At 39.9% G+C, this 26,940-nt stretch overlaps 1 protein-coding gene across 10 annotated transcripts in view; it reads right to left on the minus strand.

The window, feature by feature from the left end:
• GIGYF2 (GRB10 interacting GYF protein 2) overlaps window positions 1-25,368 on the minus strand; it is a 131,732-nt gene extending 106,364 nt beyond the window's left edge. For 5 of the 10 annotated variants that reach the window (XM_060399245.1, XM_042245129.1, XM_004001779.5 and 2 more), the window contains exons 1-2: window positions 25,306-25,368; window positions 20,546-20,611 (exon numbers count right to left, since the gene is read on the minus strand). The gene's annotated coding sequence lies outside the window, so the exon portion shown is untranslated. Of the gene's footprint in view, window positions 1-20,545; window positions 20,612-22,014; window positions 22,085-25,107 lie in introns of all 10 variants that reach the window. The other 5 variants (XM_060399252.1, XM_060399243.1, XM_060399237.1 and 2 more) reach the window with 2 other exon arrangements.
• Between the last annotated feature and the right edge of the window lie 1,572 nt (window positions 25,369-26,940).

A 26,940-nucleotide genomic window follows, 5' to 3' on the forward strand; every position in this document is an offset into this window, starting at 1 on the left:
AAAACTACAGCTTTAAGATTAACAAGCTCTGGGGATCCAGGGTACAGCATGGCTATTACAGCTAATAATACTGTATTATGCATATGAAAGCTGCTAAGAGCAGACCTTAAATATTCCCACACACACACAAAAAAAGAAAAGGTAATTATGTGATGAGAAGGAGATGTATGCTAGGTGATAATCATTTTGCAATATACACTGAAAAATTAATCAAGTCAACACATGAACACCTTAAACCAAGACAATGTTATGTCATTTCACATCTCAATAAAGCTGAAAAAAAGAATATGAGTTTAGAAAATAGAAAATACTATAAATATTGTAAACACATGATAAATATCTACAAGATTTATCACATCACCCTGACTGTTGTTTAAAAGATCTAAAACCAATAAACTACATACCAATCAAAACACAGAAAGGGCAAAGCAGAAGCATGCTAACATCCATAGTCAACTCTCTATCTGCCCTCTTCCTGGAAGGTATTTCTGATGGTTGGATGGCATCATGGACTCAATGGACATGAATTTGAGCAAACTCCGGGAGATAGCAAAGGACAGGGAAGCCTGGCATACTGCAGTCCGTGAGGTTACAAAGAGTTGGACAAGACTTAGCAAATGAACAACAACAAATGTCAACCACATGGGTTTCAGGCAGAGTTCCTTATTCTTACTTAACCCTGATTACCTTTCCCTGGCCAGATAAGCGTGCACATCAGACTCAAATGAGATCAACTTACTGCCCTCACCACCTCATAAGCAACTGATGATTCCAAAACAACATAAGGCATACGGCTTTTAACTTTAAACTCTCTGAAACTGGAATGCACCTTAATGAGTGCCATGCTACAACTGCTACTGGCCCACAATGGAAGTTGTATCACAGTTGTCATTGTGTGCACAAGGATAGATAAAGCCTGGTCAGAGCTGCTCATTATTGTCATCTTCTTAATTGTGTTGTTCCTAGTAGCTGATTTTAAGGGCTGCTTACAATGCCTTCAAAAAAATTATGCTATAATTCTAAATTGAAACATGTTGTGTATCAAAAAGGAAAGCAAATAAAGCCATGGGATAGTAGTAAAGTAACTCTCCATCACTGGAGGAATGACTGCAACTGTTTTACGGAACTTGAGAAAGGAAAAAAAAACACATAAAAAAGATAAGCTTGTGGTTTGTTAGTGAGATTGACACTGCACAATCCACAAGGCCACATGCAGCAGCCCTGAAGTATTAATATTTAAAGGGGAAAAAAATTAAATAGCTTAGAATGCTTTTAAGAACTACACAAGCACCAAATCACTGCATCTCAGAAAGACGAAAGAATAATGGAGCATTCTCTTAAGGAATGTTTCATCACCAATACCCTTAATGACCTGACACTACAAAGGTGGGGAGAGTGAAGAGGAAGGAGACTTCTACAATTCTAAGTTCCGCATGATTTAGAAAAGTCATAAAATGTGCAGAAGCTGGAGAATATCTAATTAGAAGCTGAAGAATACCCTAACAATTGATTTTACTTCTATTAACTTCTATTTTACTTCTATACTTCTCTTAACGTATGCACAAAGTATATACTGCCTGATGAAAATCTGTTAGACTTATTTGCTAAATAAATTTAAAAGAATTTTTTAAAAACTGTAAAATAAAAATTCTAAGTAAAGAACTATGCCCTCAGTTTACTCTGCAGTATTATTTCCTTCTTAGTAATACACAAATGAAGAATCTCACAAGCGATGCACACTAGACTCAATTAGATTATGGTATATCCCTACTGAAATCACTCGTCAAGGGAGTGATCATGACCAGACCTCAGTTAAGGTACCCACTGTGAATTAAGACAAGTGTCCTCCTTACAAAAGGCAGAGCAACCAGAGAACAAATTGCCAACAACCAGTGGATCACAAAGAAAGCGAGGGAATTCCAGAAAAACATCTACTTTTGTTTCACTGACTACACAAAAGCCTTTGACTGTGTGGATCACAACAAACTGGAAAATCCTTAAAGAGACAGAAATACCAGACCACTTTACCTGCCTCCTGAGAAACCTGTATGAAGGGCATGAAGCAACAGTTAGAACTGGACATCGAACAACAGATTGGTTCCAAATTGAGAAAGCAGTACGGCAAGATGGCATATTATATATTGTCACCCTGCTTATTTAACTTATATGCAGAGTACATCACGCAGAACGCCGGACTGGATGAATCACAAGCTGGAATCACAATTGCTGGGAGAAATATCAACAACCTCAGATGTTACCATTCTAATGGCAGAAAGCAAAGAGGAACTGAAGATCCCCTTGATGAAACTGAAAGAGGAGAGTGAATAAGCTGGCTTAAAATCCAACATTCAAGAAACGAAGATCACAGCATCCGATCATATCACTTCATCCGATCACATCACTTCATAGCTAACAGAAGCAGAAAAAGTAGAAGCCGTCAAAGATTTTATTTTCTTGGGCTTCAAAATCACTGCAGACAATGACTGCAACCATGAAATTAAGACACTTGCTCCTTGCAAGGAAAGCTATGACAAACCTAGACAGCATATTAAAAAGCAGAGACATTACTCTGCCAAAAAAAGTCCATCTAGTCAAAGCTATGGTTTTACCAGTCGTCATGTATGGATGTGACAGCCAAACCATAAAGAAGCATGAGCATCGAAGAACTGATGCTTTCAAACTGCGGTGCTGGAGAGGACTCTTGAGAGTCCCTTGGACTGCAAGTAGATCAAACCAGTCATTCCTAAAGGAAATCAACTCTAAATCTCTTTGGAAGGACTGATGCTAAAGCCAAAACTCCAATACTCTGGCCACCTGATGCGAAGAACTGAGTCATTCAAAAAGACCATGATGTTGGGAAAGACTGAAGGTGGCAGCAGAAGGGAACACAGAGGAAGAGATGGTTGGATGGCATTACCGACTCCATGGACATGAGTTTGAGTAAACTCCAGGAGATGGTGAAGGACAGGGAAGCCTGGTGTGCAACAGTCCATTGGGTCGCAGAATCAGACACGACTGAGCAAATGAACAAGTAGTGGTGGGTGGTTTAGTCACTAAATCGTGTCCAAGTCTTTGTGACCCCATGAATGGCAGCCCACCAGGCTCCTATCCACAGGATTTCCCAGGCAAGAATTCTGGAGTGGGTTGCCATTTTCTTCTCCAGGGGATCCTGGACCTACCTGGCTAACAAATTCTCCTGTAGAGACTACAACTGTAAGATTTTGTTGTAATATGGAACATCCTAAAGGAGTGTTTTTTTATCACCATTTTAAGCCCCATCTAGTCAACTGTTTTATATTCAAACCCCTATGGGACTCTGACCATTGGAAAACAGCTCTGAATTAATAAAGCAAGTCAAGACTTGAACCAGACTGAATTTATAAAGCAAGTAAATCTTAATAAAAAACGGAATTATTTGTGCTATTTGTGAAAATACTAAAATCATTCTTAAGAGATTTAATATGCTTTTACCCTTTTAATTACTACAAGGCTACACAGGTCCTGGAAATACAAACTCCAGGAGTGTCATTACCACAAAGGATGCAAACGGAGCCCCTAGAGGCTGTGCTGTACAGGCAGCGGTCTTAAGTTACAGAAGCCCTGGATTCACGAAACACCTGAAGAACATCAACCAAGGAAATCCTTTTCCTGTCCTCTGTCATTCAATCCACCTACAAACTTTCAGGAAGAGTCAAAATACAGCAGAAACACTGAAAGCTCAGAAGTTTCTTTAATGCCTTGGGCTGTGACCCTCACTACCATTTATAATGTGGGTTTCTGTAAGATTATGCCCTATGCTAGTCTTCTGGAGAACCCTTATGAACCTAAGACAGTAATCCAAGCAATTTAATTATCAACTAAAGAGACCTACATTACTCAGAATGGTGTTCTGCTCATTCTCCTTTATGAATTAAAGCAGGAAATCTAAAAATTATGACTGTTGAAGAAATCTAATTTAAGGTACTATAGCTTCTAATTCTGAATTCCCCACCCCAGACTGCTCCTTCCAAATCAAATTAAATGAGCCCAGTTCTAATAGATTTATTTTTATGTACTGGATTGTCTGACACGATATCTCTGAATTATAAATTATTTGGAATGGAAAGTGGGACTTATTTCTCAACTGCTATTTCTAAGTATGCAGTAAAGTATCAAAACGAGTATAAGCTTTGCCACCATTTATATCCCACTAAGCTACAGGTTGTCAACTCAACCCCCCAGGAGACTTGTGATCATTAGAAACAGTTGATTTTTATAGCAAACTGGGATCTGAACCAGACTCTGTAGGCTGTGCCCCCACCATGCTCTTCTGCCTCTTTAGATAGTCTTATTCTTGAAACTATTTCTTTCCTTGTCCTCCATGACCAGCCCTTTACAGATACATTTCCCCCATCTTTACTCCTTTCCAATTTAGTCACCGTTCCCCAAGTTTCTCTCCTAACTTCCCTCAGTGCATCCACAGATCCTTTAACTATAAATTCCGTTTAGATATTATCTTGAATCTTATTTACAATGGTGCTCTCCACTAGTACTTCAGGTAGAACTCTGCCAACTAAATCATGGAGAATTTAAAATAGGGGCTCAGACAGTAAAGAATCTGCCTACAATGTGGGAGGCCCGGGTTCGACCCCTGGGTCAGGAAGATCCCTGGAGAAGGAAATGGCTACCCACGCGAGTATTCTTCCCTGAATAGGACAGAGGAGCCTGGTGGGCTACAGGCCATGGAGTCACAAAGAGTTGGACACAACTGAGCAACTAACATTTTCATTTTCACCTTGACATAGCACATACAAGAAGTGAGGGTATTGTTACAGCAAGAGCAATGAAAATTCTCCCACAAATTCCACCCCTGCTGTGAATTACAGATTATCTATCTAATCAACAACTGATCAAGGTATCACTGTTTTGGGGCTTTCCAGGTGGCACAAGTGGTAAAGAACCCACCTGCCAATGCAGGAGACCAAAACACAGGTTTGATCCCTGGGTGAGGAAGACCCCCTGGACAAGGGCATGACAACCCACAGCAGTATTCTTGCCTGGAGAATACCATGGACAGAGGACCCTGGTAGACTACAGTCCATGGGGCTGCAAAGAGCTGGATCCAACTGAGTGACTAACACACCACTGTTTTCAGTTTACTAGTCAGTCAGGCTCAAAAGCCTAGAATCATCTGAAACTCCCTCCTCTTCCCTGTCCCTCATATGTAATCATTTTGCCTGAAATTTGGTCAATTTCCCTTCAAGATTCCACCTGCATTCTTACATTATAGCTGAACTTTTGTTAACCCATGTCTGGATTACTACAATAAAATGTCTGATCTGCTCTCCTGACTCTGCCTCTGATTACATCCAACAAGATCCATCTTTCTAAACCCTCTGTGTATGGTCAAAACTTCTCGTATTTTCAGGTTTCCATCAATCTGACAATCTATACCTTCTCAACCCAACCTTCCACTGTTTCACCTCCAAACTCAAAGCCAAATGCTAACTTTCAACTCTCTATTGCATTCTCCTTCTTCTGTGGTTCATGCTCATGCCACCCTCTTACCCTAGAAGGCCCACCCTCACATCCTCCTTCCTTTACAGTGGCTTATACAAAACCAAGGATCCATTCAAATAAACACTCCATAAAATATTCCCCAAAGGAGAAGAAGGAAAATCTGAACAAAGGATGCAAAAATGGAATGGAATCTATAGCATGCAATACTGGGGGTGGGGTGCTTTTGGAAACTGTATAGAAAATCTTGAAAGGAAAGAAAAAACAGAAAAGAAATCGGGAGGAAGGACACACCATTTTAGACAAAACGAATGTGAGGAGCCATCCTAAATAACTTAATATACATGCACATCTTGAACTCCAGTGTGGAGTCATAATGAGACAGAGATTAGGAAGCAAATCTACAGACTTGTATCCAAATATTCCATAAAACTATTTCAAAGAAGAGGTCTAGATGGGAAAAGACAGAGTCTCACCAAACCCCACGCACTAGGACACAGGAAGGAGAAGAGACCATGCAGCTGGGCATCCTGAGCCCTAACCTTTCACCTGAAGTCAAGGTCGCTGACTCTAGCTTCTTCCACACCCACTGTATCTAAAGCAGAAAGGAAAAACAACGAGGTTCTTCAGGGAGATTATCTGATTATCCATCCATTAGGTCAATAAGGCTAAAAATTAAAGTGCAGTTTGAAAAAGCATGGCCGTTATCACAGAAGTCTGTATTTTATGTCTCAAGAGCAATGGAAGGCTAGGAAAAGATTTGGGCCAGAAAGTGTCCACGATGAAATTCACACTTTAGAAAGATCATTCAGGATGCCAGGAGGATATAAACTAGCAAGAGTTAAGAGAAAGGAGAGGTATCAGTAATCCAACAGCTAGCATGGATCTACATACCAGGAGAGGAGAGAGAGAAGTGACAATAACTATACTCACCGATTTGAAAAAAATGTCAATATATTAAGTGTTCAAGACAGGTAGGTTACAGGATACAGAGGATATAACTACAATCAATAATTCTTAAAATTCATTATTAGTGGTTATCTACATATGCCCCCAGGTGTAATATTTACTTCTGAATGGTGAAATTGTGAGTAATTCTTTTCCTAGTAAGTTACTAATTTGTGTTTAAAATAAAGATAACACTGCCCCCCCCCAAAATATATATATTAATGGAAGAATTCAGAAGTTTCAAATATTGAAGTCAAAAAATAGAAAGACTGGAAAGTCTTCACTGGCTTCCATAATGTAGTCACTGGTGACTTGAAGAGTGCAATTAAAGAAGCATGGTGAGGACAGAGTGAGGTTTCAGAGGCTGGGAGGTAAGGAAGGGAAGACTACAGATGCAGTCCACCTTTTCTAGAATCTTAGCTGTGAAAAAGCGAAGAGAAACGAAGCAGAGTAGAGAGAAAATTTACGCTTTCACTTTAGAGGAAAACATCCTAAAGGAAAAGTACTAGTACAATCAAAAAGTGAAGAAACAATTTAGCAAAAATATGATGGAAGTGCAGCTGTGAGAAGGCAGGCTAGACAGGGCTTCAAAGAACAAATGGGGGGGGGGGAGCTATGCCTATCACTTGTGACAAGAGCAAAATATGTTCAAGTGACTGAAGATATCTGCAAGCTTTTTGTGGGGGAATAGCAAGTTGTGGAAATTCACATTTGATGGCCTCAATTTTCTCAGATAAATATGCAAATGCCAGTAGGTGACAGGGTAAGGTTTGAGAAGAATGCAGAAATAGTAGCTTCTGTGATCTACAATAGTATTGTTTTTTATAAAATAAAATTTAGGAATAATTACTAATTTATCCCTGGAGAAGGAAACAACAACCCACTCCAGTATTACTGCCTGGAGAATTCCATGGACAGAAAAGCCTAGCAGGCTATACAGTTCACAGGGTCACACAGAGGCGGACACAACTGAAACGACTTGGTACACAGTTAGTACACATGAATTTATAAAATATTACAAAGATATTACAGATAATTTCATCAGCTTCCCCTAACAAACAACTTACGTTACCACAGTATCCCTGTCACGAATGAGACACCAACATTGGTACAACACTAGTCACTACACTCAGACTTAACCAGTTTTTCCAACAATGTCCTTGTTCTGTTCTAGCACCTAATCCAGGACACCACACTGCAGTTACCTACAGAAGTTCTGAAGGCCCAGTCAAGATGGAGACGGCACCCACCTGCATGGTTGTGGGCTTCCTTCTCCAGCCTAGCCTGAGAGAGAGCTGACGACATGACTGAATCTGGGTTAGGATTTTGTCACCACAATAAATGGATGAGTAAGAAGGCAAAGGGAGGGTACTGGCAAAAGTGTGACGAGGCACAAGGAGGAAGAAAGTAGAAACAAGAGTTTACAAACCTGAGATGCTGGCAACGTCAAACAGCAGGTACAGTAGAAATAAAAATGAAAGCACTAGAAGAATAAGAGGTGGGACGTAAGTCATGGAATCAGGAGCCTGGCTAGACTGGATGGGTCATCCCAGGGACTCTGAAGTAACCTCACGATAATGGCAGAGAGAAGGATGATGCCTCAGGGTCCAGATCTGATGATAATTAAGGGGAAGAGACAGTTGTACTGTCAGACAGCATGAACATCAGAGGAAAAGAGATTTTCCACAGAGGAGGAGGAACAATCACTAAAGTGATTATAATCTACCACCTAAACCAGAAAATGTCTGTGTAAGGTATTAATAACTACAGACAACAGAAGCATTTTGGACTTAATGGTCCTCTGACTAAAGAAACAGAACTGGCATGTGAATGGAAGAGGATGAAGATCCTGATGCTGCCTGCTGATACACCTACCACTGGGCAGGAAAACAGCAGGGAGAGAACCTCAGAGGGATAAAGGGAAGGCATAATGTCAAATTATCAGGGCAAGATGGGCCTCAGTAACCCTAATAACACTGAAAAACATCCTGTGAGCAGTTTAACACACGGAGAACTAATAGGGCCTCCCTCCCTCCCTCCGGCCCCTCCTCTCCTTTCACTACTCCAATTCTAGGGATAAGGACCTCAGAGAAAGGGCTACCCTTGAATTTTAAACAGAGCTGACTTAAAAACAGCCAAGAGGATATTTCTACATAACCGCTATTTCAGACCTTGTCCATTATTCAAAATTCCTTATAAGTGAATTCAAGTAATGTATTTCTTCTGCACTTAATACCAAAAAGTTGACAGTCTTTGATGTACTACATCCTACGCCTGACAATGCATTTAATCTAGCCTTTTTGTCAACTTCTTGAAGACTCTAAATCAGCCCTCACTAGCACTGATTACTAGTATGTAATTATTTTTCTTTTTTTCTATGTATTTTTCTAGCTTTCCTGAACTTCCTCAACTCCTCTTTGGGACCTCATCTATCACTGTGTGTGAGTGCAAATATATGCTCAATGGTGAAAAGAGAAGAAATTAACATAGCTCTTTTATATTGTTGGGTCTGCAACAAAGAAAAGAGAGACCCTGGCCTCTCAGCTCTTAAGTTTACCATTTTCTCACAACCTGGCACAGTGCCGAGGAGCCAGATGACTTCTAGGCACACACGACCACTATCAACACGAGGAAGCTACAGTTCTACATACTAAGTTCTGTCTGGACAAAGACAGATCAGAAGCCAAAGCAGAATCAAAACCTGGCACAATGGCTCAGGTTTTACTCTGAAAGTGTTCTCCAATACTGCTTCCCAGGAGAAGTCTTGATATATTGATTAGAAGGAATGATGCTAAAGTTGAAGCTCCAGTACTTTAGCCACCTCATGCGAAGAGTTGACTCACTGGAAAAGACTCTGATGCTGGGAGGGATTGGGGGCAGGAGGAGAAAGGGACGACCGAGGATGAGATGGCTGGATGGCACCACGGACTCGATGGACGTTGAGTCTGAGTGAACTCCGGGAGATGGTGATGGACAGGGAGGCCTGGTGTGCTACGATTCACGGGGTTGCAAAGAGTCGGACACGACTGAGCGACTGAACTAACTATGCTACTAACATATCAAAACACACGCTCCTTTGAAACCCCCCTGAATCTTTCTTTAAAAAATTATCTGCTACTGCATATCTCCTGTATCAATGTAAAAACTGCTCAGAAAAAAACTATGGCAAACCTGGGATGAAGTCCAGCCAGTACTGCGCAGAGTCTGTCAAAAGACTAACACAGAATAAACACCAAGAACCTCAATCTGCCTCCATCTTCCCCACCTTCACTTTCCCAAGAGCAGAAAAAAGAACTACTCCCCTAGCACGCTTTAAATGTACGAAATAATTAGTTGTGTGCTCATTCCAGCACACATATCTTAGCCAGATCTGGATTAACACAAGATTAATAACGCCACTTCTGCGAATTAGTTCAACCACTTCAAAAGACAGTTTATCAGTTATCTATCACATCTAAATAATACACCTATCTGTCGACGCCACAATCCACTGCTAGGCATACACTCAAGGAAAATTTCTACCTAGAGATGAGTATCAGATATGCACAGTAGCTTTATTCACACCTGACATGTGGCTATCATGTTTACCAACACACAGGTGAATGAATAAGCAAATATATGGGAGCTTCAAGGTTGGTGAAGATGTGGAAAGGACGGTGCAAAGCACTCTGATCCACCCTTTCCCACATGCCTTGCCTTATGCATCCCTGCCATCTGGCTGTTACTGTCTTAGGTAACATCACTAATAATGAGACAAACTGGCACCATGTGCCTCCTGATGAGATACACTAACAAGGACACAGTATCACTAACGTTATATTCCTGACAAAAACGCATCAACTAAAACTACTTTTGAAAAAAAATCAGGTAAGTCCAAACTGACAACACAAAATCAATCTACCAAAGTCACCAAAAGTACCAATGTCACAAAAGACAAAGGCTGAAGAACCATCCCAGATTAAGGGAGACTAAAGAGACATAAAAACTGAGTGTACAATTCCATCCTGAACCAGCGAAGAAAAAAAAGCTGTAAGATACATTAAAGAGATAATTAGAACAATCTGAATAGGAGATATGGATTAGACAACAGTATTATACCAATGTTACTTTTCTAAGATTTTGAATTTTTTACTGCGATTATGTAGAGGAATGTTCTCATTCTTAGAAAACAACACTGAAATGTCTGGAGGAAAAGGAGCATGAGGTCTGTAACAGACTCTCAAATGGAACAGAAAAAAACTACAAAAAAATTAAAATTATATATACATATCTGCATATATGGAGAAAAAAAAAGAAAATTAGAGATAAAGCAAATATGCTGTTCAGTCCCTATGTACGACTCCTTGTGACCCCATGGAGTGCAGCATGCCAAGGTTCCCTGTCCTTCACCATCTCTTGGAGCTTGCTCAAACTCATGTCCTTTAAGTTGGTGATACCATCCAACCATCTCTTCCCTTGTCATCCCCTTCTCCTCCTGCTTTGAATCTTTCCCAGCATCAGGGTCTTTTCCAATGAATCAGCTCTTCGCATCAGGTGGCCAAAGTATTGGAGCTTCAACTTCAGCATCAGTCCTTTCAATGAATATTCAGAGTTGATTTCCTTCAGGGTTGACTGGTTGGATCTCCTTGCTGTCCAAGGGACTCTCAAGAGTCTTCTCCAGCATCACAATTCAAAAGCATCAATTCTTTGGTGCTCAGACGTCTTTACAGTCCAACTCTCATATCCGTACATATGGAATAGCTATAGCTTGACTAGACGGAATTTTGTCGGCAAAGTGATGTTTGCTTTTTAATATGCTATCTAGGTTTGTCACAGCTTTTCTTCCAAGGAGCAAGCATTTTTTAATTTCACGGCTGTCGTAAAGGTCTGCAGCGATTCTGGAGCCCAAGAAAATAAAGTCTGTCACTGTTTCCTGTCATGAGCTTCATTTTTTTGAATGCTGAGTTTTAAGCCAGCTTTTTCACTCTCCTCTTTCACCTTCATCAGAAGGCTCTTTCTTTAGTTCCTGTTTGCTTTCTACCATTAGGATGGTGTCATCTGCACATCTGAGGTTGCTGATCCAGCTTGTGATTCATTCAGCCCAGCATTTCTCATGATACACTCCGCATATAAGTTAAATAAGCAGAGTGACAATACGCAGCCTTGACGTACTCCCTTCCCAGTTTTGTTACATGCCCGGTTCTAACTGTTGCTTCTTGACCTGCATACCGGTTTCTCAGGAGGCAGGTAAGGTAGTTTGGTATTCCCATCTCTACAAGAATTTTAGTTTTATTATCAGGAAATGTTAAAAATGGTGACCAAACTGGGTGAAGAGCATATGGAAAGTTTAAGTAATTTTTTGCACTTTTCTGTACTTCTATTTGAAATTATTTCAAAAAAGTTATTTTTTAATTGTATATATTTACACAACAAAATACTGACCAAGAAAGAAGAAATTAATTGATACCTGCAACATATTGCATGAATATCAGTCACTGTGTCCAGCAAAAAAGAATATAAACTGTAACATTCTTTTTATGATGTTCAACAGGTGAAATAATCAATTCTGACAGATGTCTGAACTCTGTTCACCATGGAAGCAGGGACTACTTACTGGAAAGGAGAAGAGGAAATCTTTTGGGGTGCTAGAAATGCTCACTATCTTGATTTAGCTGCTGACTACAGAACTCATACATTATGTAAAAAATTTTCCAACTATACACTTCAGATTTGTGCATATATTTATTATATTTTATACCTCAATTTTAAAAAGGTTACAATAAACCATAAACAGTTTAGCTAAGGGGGGAAAATAGTACAAGTAAAAATATTTTAATGGACATGAAGCAAAACTATTTTAAAGGCAAATCTTCTGATAATACTAAATTCAGTCCCTACTTAAATTTCTGTAATTAAAAAGATCTTATACCACTATCTTGATAACATAATCTATAAATATATCAACTTTTAAGACTGTAAACAAGTCCACATTCAAATGAAGCAAGACTCAGGCAGTAGGCTAAAATAATTCATTTTTTCAAACTTAAGAAAAAAGCTAAGTTAAAAAAATGAAAAGGTTCAAACATGAGAGAGGAACCACACTTATCACATCACTTATAATTATAAAAGACTGAAAACAATCTCATAAAAAGCAGCACATTCCCTCAACATAATACAGGTACAGTAACGTTTGCACACAGAGTCTAACTATACACACAGTCATCCCTCAGTACCGAGGGGGACTGGTCCCAAGACCCTATCTGACACCAAAACTCAGGGACACACAAACCCTCTACACTCTGCCCTGCACATCCAAGAACATGGAACCTATGGATACAGAGGGCCAACTGTCTTAAAAAAGAGAATAAATAAAGACATGCTCATGAGGTAGGATTAATAATTGTTTTTCTGTTTTCATGATTTGCAGCAATATTCTTCAATTATTTTTACAGCAAAGTACATTTTAACTCCCACAAAGTGTCCGCCTTGCTTGTCTGAAACACTTTTACAGTCTCAACATAAATGTCAAAGAAAGTTTATTTCTTTTCAACATTAACTCCTTTTAAAAAATAACTTTAAGGTACAAAAATAAAAGGAAAAATTCACCTATTAGAGCAAAAAACACATTTTCCTTCTGCACCCACCTATATGACAATACCAACTCTCTTCATTTTTAAACATGCAAACTTTAAAAAATAATTATTAAAATATGATGTTAACACATCTACTAATGACAAAAATTCATGAAGCAAAATTAGGCTTTACTACTAAACATTTATCCTAAAGAACAAAGGACTCCTTCCCCAACTCCCTAGGAAATCATCGTAAGTCAAAACTGTCTACATCTCTCTGTATCACACATTATTACATGAAATTTCACAAAAATATTATTTAATTCTATGTTATTATCCTTTTTATGACATGTCTTCAAAAATACTATAGATGCTATTGGCTTCAAGAACTTAAATTTTAATTTACAGCATGAAATGAACACTGCAATCCAACAAGGTCTGAATCACTACCCACTGCCATGAAACTAAGGTCAGCTTTATTCCTAACAGCTCCAAAGCAAGATAAATGGATAAACAAATACTATAATAAACATACCTTGGAATAGTCTCATCAGTTTAAAAAAAAAAACCTAATTACTGACACATGCAACAACATGGACGTATCACAAATGTTACACTAAGCAGAAGTCAGAATCAAAAAGAACACATATGCGATAATTCCATTTACATAAAACTGGCAGAAGAGGCAAAATTACCTATAGTCACAGAAAAGAAACCAGTGGTGGGAGAAGGGAAAGGACTGCAAGAAAGCAGGAGGAAAGTTCTGGGGGTGATGAAAATGTTACATATCTTGATTGTTGTTATGGTTACAGAAGTAAATACACTTCTCAAAACTTATCAAGATGTACACTCAGCATGAGTATACTTAAAACGAAGGCATTTTATTGCATATAAATTAAACCTCAAAAAGTTAATTTTGAAAAACAATAAGCTTACTAAAAGTAGACTGCCTCCTCAGAAAGCAATGCATTACAAGACTAACATTTTATATTTCTTTTGTGTTAAACTGCCTTTCTTTACATCTATTAAAATAGATGTTATATAAAGTTTTGGATAATATTTAAAACTGAGAAACACTGTTCAGAACTGTGCCATCTTATACAATACTCATTAACCACATGTGGCTAAATCAATTAAAATTTAAAATCTAGTTCCTCCAAGAGGAGAGCAATTTTACAGTAGTCAAACCTGACAAAGTATAACAGTCAACCAAGTATCAAAGTCAGTATTAACAGTAATAAATCATGTTGACAGTATATGCTCTTGATATGATGGGATGAAAATGGCACTTTACTGCTGTGGTCTTCCTCCCAAAAACCCATGACCCATAACCAGGAGAAAATCATTAGACAAATTACAATGTCTAATTGGAAGAAACATTCTATGAAATACTTAACCAGTACTCCTCAAAATTGTCAAGACTGTCAACAACAGGGAAGTATGAGAAACTAACACAGCCAAGGGGAACCTATGGATTGGATACGTGACTAAATGTAATGTGATATCCTGGACAGGGTCCCGAAACAGAAACACAGACTAGGGAAAACTACGGAAATCGAAATAAACTTAGTGACTAAGCAATACTGGCTCCTTAGTTATAACAAATGCACGACAGCAATGTAAGACGTTAACAATACAAAAACTGAGTGTGGTATACTGTGGGAGCTCTCTTGTACTGTCTTCTCAATTTCTCTGTGAATCTAAAACTTCTTTTTTAACTGGAATATAATTGCTTTAGAATGCTGTGTTTTAGTTTCTGCTGTACAACATAAATCAGCTATATGTATACATCATCTCCTCCCTCTTTACAATTATTCTTAAAAATAAGGCCTCCAAGGGAATTCCCTGGCAGTTCAGTGGTTAGGACTCCGAACTTCTATCACAGGGGGCGTAAGTTCAATCCCTGGTCAGGGAACTAAGATCATGCATGATGCACAGCCAAAAAAAAATTTTTTTTAATTAAAAAAGTAAAGCCTACTGAGTTGTGGTAATAAAAAAGGTTTTCTGCATTTTAAAAAATGCAGGTTCCCTCAGTCACACTAACCCACGTGTCAAGTGCTCAACAGTCCCATGCGGCTAGTGGTTACAGTATTTGACAGTGGAGATTTACAGAACATTTCTATCACAGCAGAAAATTCGGTTAGATGGTGCTGGTGTAGACGACTACAACTTATGAACAGACCTACATCTACCCAGAATTAAGAGCCCTCATCGAAACCTAAACAGCCTCAATATGTTTATTCCAGTTTCTAATTCAAACAATTACTTTCTGAAAACACTTTTTAAAAAGTCAATGTAATATATATAAACGTAACACTGAAAAATGTTTCACTCCCCAGAGTGCAATTCTCTGAAACTCTTTCAAGGTATCCAAGATGTCAAATCTGTTAAGATATTCTCTGCATTTTTCACTATGTTGGCACTGCACCAGTCATGGGTAAAACTGTTGACAGCTTTAGCACCATTCAAAGTAATGGCACCAAACTGCTAATACTCACCATGCTCTTCACTGCCCAGTGCCATATATTCCCGAGAAAGAAAAAAACCGGGTTTACTTAAGAATGCCTTTAATAAGGCAGCAAAAGCTGCCAATTAATCTTGGATCCTGTGTACACATCTTGTTAGTAGTCCTGATGTGATGAAATGAGAAGCACACGTGAAGCACTTCTGCTGCACGCCACCATCTCTAAGGAAGGCACTTAGGCGCCTTTGAGTTACAAGCTCAACTACCTACTTCCATTCATGAAACATCATATTGAGCTGAAAGGGCTGACACACAAATAAAATCATCCAGACCTAGGTATATACCAGACACTTTTTTCAAAAATGAACAAGGCGAGATTGTCACTTTAAAGAGAACTATTTGCTGCCAATTACAAAACTTAAGCTTTTAAGCAAAAGTTAAGATTTTAGAAAACTTCTATTCACTACCATGAGTTTGACAGATTTTTCTAGTACTTATACTTTCCAATAAGTAAAGGATTTTCTGATGTGTGTTGATATTAATGAGTGTGGAAGGTTTGATACTGTGTAATATAAAATATCCATTTAATGGACAAAATAGACCAATAGATTTTAATGTAATGGAATATAAAAGTGTACTGATATATAGTAATTCAAATTTCACAATGCAACTAACCTTTAAAAACTACTAGCTATCCAATTTTAGTGTAATATCAATGAAAATCTGCAATTATCTGAAAAAGCTCTTAAAATATTCCTCCATTTTCCAACTACATGCATGGCTTCATGAGGATGAATTTCCTTCATATACTTCAACTAATGTAAGAAACAGCCACGGACTGGATGCAGAAGCAGCTATGAGAATCCAGCTGCCTTCTACATGAGTGAGTGAAGTCGCTCAGTCGTGTCCGACTCTGCGACCCCATGGACTGTAGCCTACCAGGCTCCTCTGTCCATGGGATTTTCCAGGCAATAGTACTGGAGTGGATTGCCATTTCCTTCTCCATAGTAAGACATAAAAAGCAATTTTTAAAAGGGGGAAACAATGTCACTCTTCTCAGCAAATTTTTTAAAAAATGTTTTAGAAAACTGGTATTTTTCATTAAAAATATACTATGTTAACATGTAAAGAAGTTATTGCTATTTTTAAATCAATAAATCATTTTAAATTCCTTAATGTGATATAGATAGATATAACTGAAAAGCCAAAAGCTCTCTGGGTCCTCTAATTCTTACGAAGGTAGAGGAGATCTAAAATCAAAAAGTTGACAGCATCTATCTCAGAGAAAGGGGAAAATATAATACAACAAATATATAAATTAACTTAAACAAACAAACATACATTTGAAAGCCTATCAAGAGACATAAAATATCCCTGATGACAAGAATACCAAGAATCCAAATGGACACTTCAAAAGTATCTCAGGTTAAAAATATATTTTTCGATAGAGAAACTTTTCACATTCTGAAATTTACTTATATGATTTCTTTATTGCCTCTACCACTAGGCTGTAAGACCCACAAGACAGGACCTTGAATGTTTTGCTCATCACTATGGCTAGCCCAGCACCTGGAACAAAGCAGGTATTCAAATAATTTGTTGGATTGAAAACAAAACAAAAAAGACAAAAGACTTAAAAACAGAACCCACTGAGGTCTCTATTCAAATTAAAAGATGACACTTCACAATCAAAATGTATCTATCTGCATAGTAATAACAATTATACCCGCTAACAATCACTGAAAGCCTGTTTATCAACACCACATGCCAGGCAGTGTATTGTGCATTTTAGACTTTTAATTCCCAAATCACTCCGGGATATATTTTCCAGTAAGGAAAACAAGGTTCCAAGAAGTTAGCTTCTTTATCTATAGTTACAGGTAGTAAGTGACAGAAAATTAAACCCACACTTCTGTTTAATGGCCATCTTTTTCTCTACATACTGACACGGTGTTGAATACTGCTTAGTTACTTTCTTCCTCCCATTTCCTTGCAATTTTCAGAGGAATTTAGTTGTGGAAGTAACTTTTTCTCCTTTCCCCAATCTCCCACTCTGTCCCACTCTCACTATCCTCCACTATCCTTCCTTCTCGTCACTCAAGCAATACAGTGAGCCCCCTCTGCCTTCTGGCTGAATGCATACATGTGCAGTCATGCTGGACTCTTTGAGACCTCATATCCTGCAGCCTGCCAAGCTCCTCTGTCCATGGGATTTCCCAGGCAAGAATATTGGAGTGGGTTGCCATTTTCTTCCCCAGGTGATCTTCCCAACTCAGGGGTTGAACCCATTTCTCCTGCATCTCCTACACTGGCAGGAGGATGCTTTACCACTGACTGAGCTACTGGGGAAGCCCCAAACCCTGTGGCTGGGGAAGAATACATATTCTCATAGCACACTACCAAATTTTCATTAACAATAGCAGAACCAATATAAGAGATTAAAAAGTGTCAGATTCTAGAACATGAATTAAGGCTCTCTGACCTACTGCTCTCACAAGATGGCTTCATCCAGTTACTCAATTAGCCATGGTTTGGGCAAAACCATCTCAATTCCTAAGGGGCTAACCATGAAATCCTCTGAATGTAACCACTCTTCAAGGATTGAGCCAAGATTTACCAATCATTAAGTACCAAAACAATACCTCTGACAATTCTGTCAGCCTCTACAACCAAAGGACCAATACTGAAGAGGCTAGAGCTCCTAAGACTTCCTCGAGGATCAGAACAACTAGAATAAAAAGAGCCTTGTTCCCAAAGAACACTCTAGGCACAGTATCACCACACAAAAAGCTATTACTGTTACTGTCATTTTCCCCACCTTATACTTCTGAATAATATATAAATGTTTCTTTTTTCCCCCTTTTGGTGAAAGGAGAATAAAATCAGCACCTAATAAACTAGTCAAGAAAAATTACAATGCCATAAACATGACCATGTTATTTGATAATCTCACCACAAGCCAATCTTTTCCAGTGAGGGCTCCCCAGAGCCTGTGAAAGTTTTACACTTTTTAAGCCTCACAAAGCCCTGAACATGCGTTACCCCAACATCTATGTTAAAAAGAAAATGAACAATACGAGAAACGACTCTTCTACCTTAAAAATTAAGTTAGCAGTATTGAACACTGTGTCAGTATGTAGAGAAAAAGCTTGTGGCCATTAAACAGAAGTATGGGTTTAATTTTCTGTCACTTACTACCTGTAACTATAGATAAAGAAGCTAACTTCTTGGTGGCATAGTGGGTAAGAATTTACCTGCCAATGCAGGGGACAGGGGTTGACCGCCAGTCGGGGAAGAGTCTACATGCTACAGAGCAACTAAGCCTGTGTGCCAAATTTTCCGAGCCACGATCTAGGGCCCAGGAGCCACAACTACTGAAACTGGAGCACCTAGAGCCCATGTTCCCCCAACAAGAGAAGCCAGCACAATGAGAAGCCGGAACACCACAATGAACAGCAGCCCCTGCTCTCTGCACCTAGGGAAAGCCCACACAAAGCAACAAAGACCCAGCACAGCAAAAAATAAAGTAGCACTCTAAAAAAAAAAAAAGAAAATTTTAATTTAGCTGCAATCTGCTAAAGAAACCTTGCCTGGAAAAAAAAAAAAAAGGATCATAGGAAGTCACATTTTCGGTCTGTCACTCTGCACATCATTCTCTAACAGGTAACTTTTAATAAAAGTAAATAAAAGTAATCCCTACCCTTTTCATCAAAATCTTGATATATTAATTTACTAACACAATAAGATCTGAGTAAAAAAAAAATGACTTAAGCAATTAGATGTCACCAAGTACATGCAAGCTACAAAAAAAAATAAACAGTACTTCTAAATGCTCCACTAAAAAAGTTTTGCTTCAATATTTAGCAACTCTAGTATACAAAAACACGTAATACAAGTTTATGCTGTCTCCCTGATCCTTTCCCAAAAGTGAAAATCCCTGCTACCACTCAAATGTGAATTTAGATTCATATACAGAAGTCCTACCCTTCAAATCCTCTACGGACTCCCTCATATCCAAGTGTTACTTAATACTGTAAAAAGTACACATAACTAAAATTTATAAAAGCAATCAATGTAAACTAAATAACCAATTAATTTTTCCAAACTAAGCCTCGTATCTGCTTATAGTTATTTATAAAACCTTTATCACACATGATCCTCTGAACCCACAAAATCAACAAATTTTGTTAACACTGCACTTGGAACCAACTGTTCCAAGAATGGTTGGTTAGACCTACTAGACCTCATTCACCAAAATATACACATGTATTTTAACTCTTCAGGACACGTAAATTAAAACCACCGAGATAAATACAGGAAAATTTTTCGAGGAAAAGGGAAAACATCTAGAAGCTTCTGTGTGATTCTGCACAGAAAAGGCAACATTACGCCTTCTCTGAGACATGCCGCCACTCCTAACAGTGGGACCTTTTAAGACCCTAACCCCATGGCCATACTAACTAGACCAATGATGGAAATTTGGACGAAGTTCAATCTATCAAATTTTCCCTCTCAGCAATCTGAAAAGGGGACACTGAGCTAGTAACCATTTGGCTAGTGACACTAGAGCCTGAGTTTATACATACACGTGGCTCCAGGAATGAGGTGGCAATTTTTTTCTGTGTTTGCTAAAGCAGAAAAGGCCAGAGTGTGGGAAGACAACCAAAGCAAGATACAAAGAGACATGAGATGATACCTACTGGCCAGCAAGGAGAAAAGCGCTCTCTGGACTAACTCTGTCTCCTGAATGCTTCCCGGTTCCTAGTTCATGTGCTTCATGAAGTTAAGTGCTCTTGGGTTCCTTAATATACCCTCTTACCTCTCCCCTCAGAGGACTCCTCTTCCTGTCTTATGTCATCGAAAAATCATGATGATACTTTAAGACAAATTCATACCAAGATCAATGCAGAAAAGGTATGATTATTCTTATTTATGGTTCATAAGTGATATGAATGGTACCAGAGAAATTGCTTCTATTTACTATCTGTAAGTTCAGGAGAAATAATAACAACAAAAATAACCAGAGCCTTAAAAGCAAAAATTCTCTGCATAAGCCCTCAGTTTTGTGCTTCCCTTCAAAACTCACCTGTTCAAAAGTTCTGCTGGTTCACAGCAGGAAGTTTGAGCAGACTTTGTTCAGGTCCTTTTAACACTGTAAATAATAAAAGTATCACAGTAAATGACCCAGCAATCTCTTAGGAAACTTTAAAAATACAACTTTTACTGTGAATGTGCTTTATAAGAAATGGATTCCAAACCTGGTTAAAACATTATAATTACCTGACATGCTTTTCATCCAGGGTCCCTGTCCTAAACTCTAAATAGTCTCTCCCAGTAGCTCTGGAATGCGACTGAAAAATCTATTTTTTAAACCAAAGTTCTAAGTGATTCTGATGAAGCTAATAAATGAGCACCACCACAGGGTTTCAGGAAATTATTCCTTGGCATTTTCACTCAAAACTACCAAATATCTGATAGAAAACTGAGAGCTAGCAAGATGGCAATACAATATGTATCCTATGCAAATAATCAATGAGCCCCAAGATGTATGACCATTGCCAAAATGTTCAAGGAGCAAAGCTCCAGAAGTGCTTTCAGCTGCAAAATCAAAACCTTCTTTTAACGCTCTGATGAGACAATATCTTAAACATCCACAAGACAGTGATATTTCAAGTGACAAACTGAAACAATAGCTTCAAGAGATTTCTTAGCTAAATTCAAATAATGATTTGAAGGCTGCTACTAAAGAGTCAAAAAATAATAATTAAAAATTAAAGTTGACAATTTTACTCTCAAGCAAGAAAGCAACTTGAGAAAGCCACTTTCATCTTTAATTTTGAAAAAAAGTAGCCATGTTACAGTGTCCAAAAGGTCATTTAACTTTATCCACTGCACTCTACATTTTATAAGAGCAAGCAGAAGCAAGAGGGGAGAACTAGGTAACAAGCTCTTCTTTAGGCCTAACTCAAGAGAACAAGCTCTAGTGTATCTCCTATTTCAGTATAAGTATAAACAAAGCTCAACTTTAAGGAAACTCTGTAGTTAACCAGAAAATATAAAATTGTGTTCCTTACTTAATTGCTTGAGGTGAGGAAGCATATCATACTTTGAAAGTATTTTTATAAAATTAATTTTGGCTACAGCATAATATTCTTTTGTTTTTCAAATCTGCCCTCTTCTCTCTCAACCTCAAATAAAATTATGGGCAATTCAAGAAAGGTAACATTTTTGTATTCCTGTGTAATTAATCTAGTACATTTCTCAGTCATCTGAGAGCATAAACAAATTAAAAAATGCAATCCTGGTCAAGAAATAATAGGAGTCTAACTAACTTGCATGTGTTGTATGTCTACTTATATTTTTAAAGACATGCAGTTCTTCAGGGCATTAAAAGTGAATGGAAATCCTAAGACCTGATCACCATAAAATCTAGTGGGGGTTAAGGGGAGGGGAAAAAAAAAAAAAAAAAACACTTGGGTTCAGAGTTTTAACAACAATGGCCAAGTAATGTTAAGGCAATTCAAACTGCTGAAGAAAAACAGACATTGAACTTGCCTCTAATATACCAGGATTAACACCAACATAGGCTGGAGAGTCAACCTAATGAGACTGGTCCCACTATAATCTATAAGAGATAGAATAAAACAGAAAAGTACCAAAAATTTAGTCATTAGAGTCTAATGGAGAACTACAAATGAAGTCAGTCTTCAAAAATGGCACAGATCAAAGATCCTTCACAACAGCAAAGATAAATAAGACGGTAATAATCTCATCATCCAAAATGGTTCCCCCAGATAGCAATCACTACCAACAGTGTCATCTTCCAATGTGAAGGTCAAAAAAAAAAAAAAGACATATGGAATATTAAAATGCAGAGTCATGAGAGCAAATGAACCCATATGACATCAAAGACATAATTTGGAACTGTCATTTCAAAAATTCACCAAAGGAACAAAAGAGAGAGAGGCAATTGGTAAAAACACTACCTCCCCTCGAGCATCACTATCCCTGACGCTCTAATTCCTAACAACTCATGATTTTCAGGCATGATTTTCAAGCAAGCTAAGACAAATTATTTTACACATATGCAACTCACCAACAAAGGCATTTCAAAATCAAAATATTAAATTCCTCAAGTGAATTAAAATGAAAGAAGACATTTGTGAGAGCTCAGTAATAAGAATATGGAGATAAGCTGAAAGAAAATCAGGAAAAAAAATTTCCAAAAAAAAAAAGTCTACTAGCATAAAATTACTGAAGAACTAGTCTGAAAGATCAAAGTTGATGAACAAATAACTCAGCACAAAAAGTTTTACACATGTAAGATGCTATAAAAGATACACAAACAAATTAGTGGACCAATCCCTGAGGAATTTAAAACTAGGCTGGACAACACAGAAATCACTAAGAGGAATTCTTTACCATTAAAAATGTGAATTAAAACACTTCTTCAAGGATATATTTCTTAATGATCTGTGTCTAAATTTCAAAGGAAATTCATTTCTTTACATTTTCAAATAGTCTGAAATATTTCAAAGACCCTCTTTTTAGAAAGCAATTTCTTTTGAAAAATCCTTTTAGGCAGGTGATCATCAATCTCATTTAAAAACTTTTGAGAAAGCTATTTCATGACAATTTCCTGAAATATATGAGCCCCCTCAATTTTTCCAAATTGGGGCAGAGAAGGGTGTCCTGCTGGGGGGAAAGGGGTGGGCACACTGGCTCAAATTTCCAGATTCTGACTTCCAAGAGTCACAGAGGTGTCGAAAAAGACTCCAGGACAACTGAACAACTCTACTCATCAGGACCGATGAGCTGGCACACTTTCTCTACTAGGCTCCTTGTGATCGTGCCTCTCTGGCTAGACCACCTCGGTACCTTCCCAGCCACACTGGACCAGCTCACTTCAGCTTCTGCCACAGGGTCTTGGCCCTGGATTCCTAGCCTGGGGCACTCCTCCTCCATGGAGATACAGAGATTAGCTCCGTTACCTGTGTCGAGTCTTTCCTCAAATATTGGTTTTTACCCAACAAGGCTTTCCCAGGGCACTCCACCTAAAATGAACCCCTCCCTCAACTCCCTGTTATCCCACTACCCTGTCTCATTTTTTCCCAGATCACTTATCACTACAGTATATCTTACCCAAAAGTATGTATTTACCTGTCTAGGAATGAGGTCCACAGAAACAGGAATTTTTGGTCTGTTTTGCTCCCAGCCCCTAATAGTGTAGTACGACCTCAGTATTTTTCAAAAAAATTAATGCACAAATGACAGAAGAAATGAATGGAAGCACACAGTACCTTCTCCCTCCTCAGTCTCAAAATCCTAAAATGTACAGAAAAGGCCAAGTACAGAAAAGGTCCAAAGCCTTTTCTTCTCTAGTGAATCATGACCATTACCTGTGTATTTCCCATTGTTAAATGTCTGCGTGACACTAAGGACTGTGTGACATTTTTCCAGATACTTCCCACTTTTTAAAGCTTTTTCTAGTGTCTTCTATTGAAGTCAACATTTGTTGGGACAGAAATATATACGTTCCACTTTGAGCACTACACTAGTTAAACGCATAAAAACATCAAGGAATAAGGCAACATATTTGTGTTCGAAATCAACAAACCCTGACAGGCCAGAGCTGCAAATACTTGGATAAAAGTTAGTGTTCAAAAACAGTGACAATTTTTTTTAATCTAGAAAATCATTAGGTTCTAAAAAGGAAATACTATGTAAGGGAAAAATATCTTCCATGCATACACACAGGGAACCAAAGCTGCCTGTGATCCAAGGTATAAAACACTGAGTAAGTATAATCCAAGGTACACAACCGTGGATAAGAAGCTGGTCACTGGTTCCGGCCCCTTCCTCAATCTCTTGCAAGTTAAACTGAAATACTTACCTTTCTTACAGAGAAAATAGATGTGCTTACTTAAAGAGAAAATAGATGTGCTTAAGTGTTCTTTCAGGGAAAGAAAGAATTTTTTAAAAAACAGAAACCCACAGTGCTAAATAAATGCAAAGCAATGTAACTGCTTCCCGAACACGGTCAGACAACCTGCTTCTCTACACCCTCTTCTCTGGTCGCTTGGTTTATGTTTCAGCCAGAAAACTGAAATAAATCTGAGTGCTTTCGTGGGGAACTGCTGTCACTCAAGGCTAATGCCCATTTCAACCTGATGTGAAGGCTCGGGTCCCAAAGCTGCCATGGGTTCTACTCTTCCCGACCTCCGTCCCAGGTTCCGATCATGGCTCCACCTTGGCTTCGGGCCTGGTCCAGACCCAGTCCTCTCGCCGCGGAAGGAGTCTCCCCAGTGCAGATGCTCGGTGAGGCAGGCAGGGGCGCATCTCCCCGAGGCCAGGTGTGGGGAGGAGCGCGAGCAGGAGCAGCTGTCTGGCCGCAGCAGCTGTTACCCCGGGCACCCCGAGGCTGGCCGGGCGGCTGGCCCGGAGGGGCAGGTAGCGGAAAGACGAGCCCTCTGGCCCTGAGCGAGCCGGCCTGACACTGTCCACCCATCACCCTCCTCCCTTCCTCGGCTCCCCCTGCGATGCCAACGGGCCCGGGAGGAGGGGACTCCCCAGCTCGACGGCAGAGACGCGCCAAGGCCCGGCGTGTCCCCGGCCGGGGAGGCGGCTCCCTCCGGCCCCGCACCTGACCTGTCCGTTCGCTTGACGCCCCAGCCGGCCGAGGCGGCTGCCGGGCGGCCTGGGGGTATCCATGCGGCTGGGCCGGGTCGGGCCGGAGCGGCGGGGACGCCAGAGCGGGCGGCAGGCCCAGGAGAGCCAGGCAGGCTGGTGGAGCCTGGGCCGCAGAGCGGATCCGGGCAAAGGGAGTGAGACCGAGTCGCTGGTTACCTGCGGTCCGGGACAGGGGAGACTCTCGGAACCCGTCAGTCCTCAGCCTCAACAACACAAGATGGCCGACACGTCGCCACGCACGTCACGTGACAGCGTGCTGGCTGTGCCACGCCTCCCGCTCCGCCCCCGCCCCGCCCCGCCTCCCTCCACGCTCCTCCAGCCTCCCACGACGTCCTTCCTTTCCCCCTCCTCCCTCCCGTCTTCCCTGGACACGCCCCTGCCCGAGCCCCGGATGTCAGGCGGGAGGAGGGCGGGGCCGCGGCAGAGCGCAGGCGCTTGCGAGTCCCTGGGCCAGACCTCTCCCCGCTTGCCCTTGAGTTGAGTGGAGTTGGTGTCCATAGTTGGATCTGGGCCAATCGCCATGTGACTCACCGTCGTGTGTGCCCAGTCCAGAGCCCATTAGCAGTTCAGAAAGCTCTGCATCGTTTAGGAGCTGATTTTCCACACCAGAACTTTTCCACAGGTTTTCGTTCCGCGTTTTCCCTGCTCATTAGCCATCCTAGAGAAAAACGGGGACGTGACACGCTGAAATTCAAAGCAGTTTGTCTGCTTGTTAACGGTTATGGTAGAACTGGGAATTCATTCTAGAGTCTTGGAATCTGACAGCTGGGGAGGACTTTAGAGGTCCAGTCCTTCCTAGTGCGTCTCGGGATATAACTCTTCCGCCTAAGTATCTCTTTATTTGCGGATTGCCAGGTTTTAAAATACAGGCCACCCGGCAGCATCACGGACATACACCAAGAAATGATTCACTGCTTTATCTGAAATTCACGTTATACTGGGTACCCTGTATTTTTATTTGGTACATAAGGCAACCCTACCCTTCTCAGGCCATCCCATTATTTCCTTGTGCCTTCATCCTCTCATTTACAGGATCCTTCCTTTTACCTTTTAAAATACTCAAGTATCTTTCGTCTTACAATTGAGTGTTAAAACCTCCAATTCCCCCTACAACAACTTCTCCACCCCTTCGTTCCCTTTCAAAGCCAAACAGCACATGGGACTTTTCCTGGTGGTCCAGTGGCTAAAACTTCACACTCCCAGTGTAGGGGGCCAAGGTTCAATCTCTAATCGGGTAACTAGATCCTGCATGCTGCAACTAAGAATTTTCATGCTGCAACTGAGACCCCGTGTGACTCAACTGAGACGCAGTGCAGCTAAATAAATACTTTAATTTTTAAAAGTCAAAAACACGGAAGAGGTGTTTTTACATACTTTCCTGATTTCTGTACCTAGCAAGCAGTTATCAGCCATTCTAATGTGGCTTCCATCCTGACTGTTCACCCATTGCTTGCTCAGCCTACAAGTTGATAGCTGGAGTTTGTCAGTACTTATCTTTTTTTTTTTTCAGTCCTCATGTTAACTCAAGCGCTTCCTCAATGGCTCAGCCAGTAAAGAATCTGCCTGCAATGCAGCAGACACAGGAGTTGTGGTAAGGAAGACCTCCTCTGGAGGAGAAAATGGCAACCCACTCCAGTATTCTTGCCTGATAAATCCCATGGACAGAGAAGCCTGGCGGGCCACAGTCCAAAGGAACACAGTCAAACACGACTAAGCAACTGAGAGCACACAGACACACACAACTTGACTTGGCTCTTCCCCCATTTTCAATGTCATTGACCACTCCCTACC

The sequence above is a fragment of the Ovis aries genome, chromosome 1 (assembly GCF_016772045.2).
Source record: "Ovis aries strain OAR_USU_Benz2616 breed Rambouillet chromosome 1, ARS-UI_Ramb_v3.0, whole genome shotgun sequence".
Taxonomy (NCBI): Eukaryota; Metazoa; Chordata; class Mammalia; order Artiodactyla; family Bovidae; genus Ovis; species Ovis aries.